The sequence below is a fragment of the Anomaloglossus baeobatrachus genome, chromosome 11 (genome assembly GCF_048569485.1).
Source record: "Anomaloglossus baeobatrachus isolate aAnoBae1 chromosome 11, aAnoBae1.hap1, whole genome shotgun sequence".
Taxonomy (NCBI): Eukaryota; Metazoa; Chordata; class Amphibia; order Anura; family Aromobatidae; genus Anomaloglossus; species Anomaloglossus baeobatrachus.
In genome coordinates, this window is record NC_134363.1 from 181,766,228 (window position 1) to 181,773,404 (window position 7,177).

Genomic DNA, 7,177 nt, shown 5'->3' on the forward strand with positions numbered 1-7,177 from the left:
CTGCTAGCACTTGTTAACATGTCTCAAGGTAATTCCTTTTATATGTTTATTTAGTGACATGTTACTTTGGCGTTTAGACAGGGAAAGCAACACATGGGTTACCATAATTAGTTTATTATTTATTACATGATCTCCCTACCCTTTTGGCTATTTGGTTTCTGACATTAACCCCTTTGTGTTTAGCAGCCCCATTACATCTGCTGGTGGTGTTTGTGCAACTTTGTGTCTGGCGATTTTTAGATCTTATTCGTCACTACTGTCTGTTCTTATGTCACATACACTTTATTAAAATGGATTTTGTATGTCACTAAGTACTTGTTTCTGGTCTCTTCCTCTCATTTTGCCTATTTGTGTCTTTTGACCACTGGGATCTTTTTGGTTTTTCCAGTGGATGAGCGGAGCCTGCGCCCACCGACGCCGCTGGCATCGACTCCTCTCCAGCACCATCCACGGCAGGAACGATCGGAGCAGAAGTCGATGGAGTGGACTCCGGTGGTGATGTAAGACATATAAGCCTCCATTCAGTAATATTCTTGGGTTTGCTGCAGCTGCCTTCTTCACATCCCAACAAACATTTCCATGTGGATCAGAACAGTCCAGAAGCGTCCATCATTTTTTTCTGGGACCAAGCCTTGGTGGACTTTGACCAATGCTTCTGTGTATTGTGCGGTATTGGAAATTCCCCATCGAAAAACCCTTATGATAAATGCACTGGTGCAAATCAAATGGTGCAATCTGCACCAAATCTGAAGCAAACCCAACCCTGGTTTCAGCTTCCTATTTGGCAACAGGATTGTGAAACCCTGATTCTCCTGTGTAGATTTGTTTCCTAAGAAATGTGAGACGTGCTCTCGAGCACAAGCGGTAGTGACTTTTTTTACTTTTACACATAATAAAATATACAGAGGCGGCAATAATCATTGCACAACTTCCTTTTGCAGTTCACTTAGCTGCTTGTAATACCTGGAGGAGACAATATGTTGGATGCACAATTGACCTCATGAAAGTAAAAAGACTTCCCTTATTTGATATCCCGGACCCCAATAGGGTTACTTTCAGGATACAGCGGGTCGCAGATCAGGAACGCTCAAAAAAACTGCTGGAATACCATTGCAAATGTGAACAGGGTGCTAGCTAAAAAATACACACTCTATATAGAGTGAAAGATGCACACCAAATTCAGAGAAATATGAACAAGCATAACTGCTCTATGATACATAAAGAATGAAAAATACAATTAGCCATATGAAAAAATTGCAAAAATTGAAATATGACATTGCATAACTGCTAAGGATTATTTGAAAAAAAAAAAAAAAGAGATATTTAGCCAATATATTGATCAATTCATTACTGCCCAATAACCACGTCATGGTAATCTCTTATTTATCGGGTCCCTAACCAAATGTTACCTCTATGTGCGGTTAAAACCTGCTTGTGTATGGGAAGCCAGGGACCTGGCTATATAGGAAATTGTTGTGAATACTGTCTGGTGGAGTTCCGCTCTTGGACTCCCTCCTGTGGTCGCTGGTTTGCAGCTCAAACCTTGATTTTGGATATAGGTGTGTGCTGGCTGTTTATCTCTGCCAGTTGTCTGACATTCCAGAGACTATAGGAGTCTGACTCTTGTCCCTTTGGCTTCCCCGCTATCAAGTCTTGGATCCCCAAGGAGGACCGATTTCTTTCCATAAATATTTTTTTTGGGGACTAAATACTGGTATTCTCCTGAATCTAACGTACCGCCCCAGTGCCAGCAGCCGGGCTGCTGCTCGGATCCGGATCCGCGGTGGCTCGAGGGGTCTCCAGACCCGAGAGGGGTCGTGCGGACACTCAAAATAAAAGGGGGTATTTACAGGGGAGTTTGTGGTTATAGTTCGTGACGCCACCCACGGTGTGTGGTAAGGTGGGATACCACCGCTGTTGTTGGGAGCACCCGGTGGTGATGGAATGGCAGCCAGATGTTTAACCCCTCCTTTGGTAGGGGAAAGATGCCCCGGGGCTTGGCGATGGTGAGAGGGGAGCACCGTTGGGGAGGAAATGGTCACTGAGTACTCACTCAGTGCAATAACGCTGACACCGACAACTTGTAAACCACAATTCTTAGCACCTCTGTAGCAAGGAGGGAGCACGCTGGGATCCCGTGCCTGATGGTGTTGCCTGTTAACCTGTGACCTTAACTTTGGCACCTCTTTCTGTAGTTGGTCCCTTTCAGCTTGAAAGTGAATAGGTCCCGCTCACCCGTATGGCTAACGGAGTGAGCTTGCTCTCAGGGTTCACGCTTGGGATTTTCTGGGCTATATATTGGGAAAGTCCTATCCCCCTCGTTGCGATAATACCCGGATTTTTGAGCGGGTGGAGGACGAATCGTGAAGTCTTCGCCCTCGTCGGGTAAATTACCAGGACGCGTGAAGCTACTTCCCGGCCTAGGGTCCACGTACCCCGTCGTGCCCTGGCCCCTCACTCCACAACTAACTGTCTCCTAACACTCCTGACCTCCCCTTAACCAACCCCCCAAGTTGCCAGCCCTATTCCCTTCAGGCTGTCCATTGGTGTGTCTGGTGGGTGTGGTGCAGAGTGTTTCTAGGATTTTGAGTAGCTTGTTCTTAGCAACACCACAGGCCAGGGATCCGTAACCAAGGAGCATTGGACACCATGCAGAAGGGCAGATTGCACAATACCCTGTGATGACCTGATAGGCCAGGGCGTCACACTAACACTGTTTTTATTTAGCTCCTGCTTCTCTCCATTCCTGAGATATGGTTCCTTTTTTCCTGTATATAAATATAGTATTTTTATCCAAGTGGATATGGACCTCAAGAAGTTGCCACATGAAAAAGAGCTGAGGCCACGCCCACTTGCCTAAAAAATACTAGATTTTGTTCAGGTCAGAGGTCTTATATCTTAAGAGCAAAAATAAACATCACTAGATTCAGGAGAACAGCATCAATATCAGGTAAGAAATATTATATATACAGTATATATACTAGCTGTAGTACCCGGGATATTGACTGTCTGTCTGTCTCCCATCTTCGTCTGTTTGTGTCTGTCTGTCTCAGTTCTTCTGTCTCTGTCTGTCTCTGTCTGTCTCGGTGTCTATCTTTCCCCGTCTGTCTCTTTCCAGGTCTGTCTCTTTCCAGGTCTGTCTTTTCCAGGTCTGTCTCTTTCCAGGTCTGTCTCTTTCAGGGTCTGTCTGTTTCCCTGTCTGTCTCTTTCCTTGTCTGTTATTATTTGTCTCTCTGTCTGTCTCTTTCCTCATCTGTCTCTTTCCAGGGCTGTCTCTTTCACCATCTGTCTCTGTCAAGGTCTGTCTCTTTCTTGTCTGTCTCTTTCCCCGTCTGTCTCTTTCCCAGTCTGTCTGTCTCTTTCTTTGTCTGTCTCTATCTCTCTGTTTCTTTCCCCATTTGTCTCCTTCTAGGTCTTGACTCTTTCCCAAGTCTGTCTCTTTCCCGTCTGTCTCCTCGTCTCTTTTCCTGTCTCTTTCCCTGTCTGTCTTTGTCCATCTCTTTGTCTGTGTCTTTTCCTGTCTGTCTCTTTCCCTGTCTGCCTGTCTCTGTCTCTTTCCTTGTCTGTCTCTATTTCTCTGTCTCTTTCCCTGTCTGTCTCTATCAAGGTCTGTCTCTTTCCCCATCTATCTTTGTCTCTCTGGCTGTCTCCTCTTTCCCTGTCTGCCTGTCTCTGTCCTTGTCTGCCTGTCTGTCTGTCTCTTTCTCCGTCTATCTCTGTCTGTCTCTTTCACCATCTGTCTGTCTGTCTCTATCTCTCTGTCTCTTTCCCTGTCTGTCTCTCTCTGTCTGTGTCTCTGTATCGCTCTGTCTCTATTTGTCTCCCCACCGACATTATATATTACCTCACACATAAGCTTCTTATACTAACAATGTCCTTTGCTTTTATAGCAACCAATCACAGCTGCTATTAAAACTAGTAGTTCCAGGCTCCATTTACTTTAATGGAGGCAGGCAGGTTTTTTGGAGAGTAACTGTAAAGCGCGGGGTTAAATTCTCCTGTCAAAACAAAGTCTACGATGTTCCCTGAGTCACATGGAGTGTCTGTGCAAAATTTCGTGATTGTAAATGCGACGGTGCGGATTCCTTTAGCGGACACACACACACACACACACAAACACGCATACATTGAGCATATATATATACAGTGCCTACAAGTAGTATTCAACCCCCTGCAGATTTAGCATAATAAATGATGGTCCAACTAAACGCAAACCGGATGGAATGGCACGCCGCTGCAAGATGCTGTGGTAGCCATGCTGGTTCTGTATGCCTTCAATTTTGAATAAATCCCCAACAGTGTCACCAGCAAAGCCCCCCCACACCATCACACCTCCTCCTCCATGCTTCACGGTGGGACCCAGCCATGTAGAGTCCATCCATTCACCTTTTCTACAAAGACACAGTGGTTGGATCCAAAGATCTCAAATTTGGACTCATCAGACCAAAGCACAGATTTCCACTGGTCTAATGTCCATTCCTTGTGTTCTTTAGCCCAAACAAGTCTCTTCTGCTTGTTGCCTGTCCTTAGCAGTGGTTTCCTAGCAGCTATTTTACCATGAAGGCTGCTGCACAAAGTCTCCTCTTAACAGTTGTTCTAGAAATGAGAAGGTGTGTCCAAACTTTTGCTCTGTACTGTATATCTTTGTGGATGCTGGTATAAGGTACAGTGCCTACAAGTAGTATTCAACCCCCTGCAGATTTAGCAGGTTTGATAAGATGCAAATAAGTTAGAGCCTGCAAACTTCAAACAAGAGCAGGATTTATTAACAGATGCATAAATCTTACAAACCAACAACTTATGTTGCTCAGTTAAATTTTAATAAATTTTCAACATAAAAGTGTGGGTCAATTATTATTCAACCCCTAGGTTTAATATTTTGTGGAATAACCCTTGTTTGCAATTACAGCTAATAATCGTCTTTTATAAGACCTGATCAGGCCGGCACAGGTCTCTGGAGTTATCTTGGCCCACTCCTCCATGCAGATCTTCTCCAAGTTATCTAGGTTCTTTGGGTGTCTCATGTGGACTTTAATCTTGAGCTCCTTCCACAAGTTTTCAATTGGGTTAAGGTCAGGAGACTGACTAGGCCACTGCAACACCTTGATTTTTTCCCTCTTGAACCAGGCCTTGGTTTTATTGGCTGTGTGCTTTGGGTCGTTGTCTTGTTGGAAGATGAAATGACGACCCATCTTAAGATCCTTGATGGAGGAGCGGAGGTTCTTGGCCAAAATCTCCAGGTAGGCCGTGCTATCCATCTTCCCATGGATGCGGACCAGATGGCCAGGCCCCTTGGCTGAGAAACAGCCCCACAGCATGATGCTGCCACCACCATGCTTGACTGTAGGGATGGTATACTTGGGGTCGTATGCAGTGCCATCCAGTCTCCAAACGTCACGTGTGTGGTTGGCACCAAAGATCTCGATCTTGGTCTCATCAGACCACAGAACCTTGAACCAGTCTGTCTCAGAGTCCTCCAAGTGATCATGAGCAAACTGTAGACGAGCCTTGACATGACGCTTTGAAAGTAAAGGTACCTTACGGGCTCGTCTGGAACGGAAACCATTGCGGTGGAGTACGTTACTTATGGTATTGACTGAAACCAATGTCCCCACTGCCATGAGATCTTCCCATAGCTCCTTCCTTGTTGTCCTTGGGTTAGCCTTGACTCTTCGGACAAGCCTGGCCTCGGCACGGGAGGAAACTTTCAAAGGCTGTCCAGGCCGTGGAAGGCTAACAGTAGTTCCATAAGCCTTCCACTTTCGGATGATGCTCCCAACAGTGGAGACAGGTAGGCCCAACTCCTTGGAAAGGGTTTTGTACCCCTTGCCAGCCTTGTGACCCTCCACGATCTTGTCTCTGATGGCCTTGGAATGCTCCTTTGTCTTTCCCATGTTGACCATGTATGAGTGCTGTTCATAAGTTTGGGGAGGGTCAGAAAAGGCTGGAAAAAGAGATAATTAATCCAAACATGTGAAGCTCATTGTTCTTTGTGCCTGAAATACTTCTTAATACTTTAGGGGAACCAAACAGAATTCTGGTGGTTTGAGGGGTTGAATAATAAATGACCTCTGAATAAACTTTTCACAATTTAAAAAAAAAAAGAAATAACATTCTTTTTTGCTGCATTTCACACTTCCAGGCTGATCTACAGTCCAAATGTCACAATGCCAAGTTATTCCGAATGTGTAAACCTGCTAAATCTGCAGGGGGTTGAAGACTACTTGTAGGCACTGTATATATATTTGTGACAGGTACTCTAAAAATATATGAAGTTTGTCAGTGCAGCATGGTGAAAATCAGCCCCACACCATGATGTTCCCACCTCCATACTTCACGGTTGTTGGTGTTTTGCCTTTTGGACTGCCAACGTGTGTATTATGGCCTCCATAGAGCTCAACTTTAGTCTCACCAGACCAGACTATATTCTCACAGGCTTGTTATTCTTGAGTAAACTTTAGACGCTTTTGAACATACTTTTTGTTCAGTAGTGGAGTCCTGCGTGCTGAGCGTGCATACAGGAGCGTGCATACAGGGGCGTGCATACAGGGGCGTGCATACAGGAGTGTGCATACAGGAGCGTGCATACAGGAGCGTGCATACAGGAGCGTGCATACAGGGGCGTGCATACAGGGGCGTGCATACAGGAGCGTGCATACAGGAGCGTGCATACAGGGGCGTGCATACAGGGGCGTGCATACAGGGGCGTGCATACAGGGGCGTGCATACAGGAGCGTGCATACAGGCCATGGAGGGGGAGTGCATTACATATTGTTTGTTTTGATACAATTGTACCTGCCAATTTCAGGTTTTTCTGCACTTATTTATAGTTGGTCTTTGGCTCTTGGACAACTCTTCTGATAATTCTTTTCACTCCTTGGTCTGAAATCTTGCAGGAGGCACCTGATTGAGGCCGGTTTATGGGGAAATGATGCTTTTTACACTTATTGTGGCCCCAGCAGTCGATGGAGCCTTCAGTAGTTTAGAAATTCTGCTGTAAATTACATTTGAGTCTCAAAAATAAAAAAAAATTAAAACAAAAAAGCTGGAGTGAATTATGGTGCCCTAGAAGAGAACTGCTGTGATTCTCGCGAGACCAGAGTGTTTATGAATTAGGAAGCTGCAGAATAGCACTGGGGTCCCCATGCAATCACAGTGAGGCTTTGAGTTTCAGAAT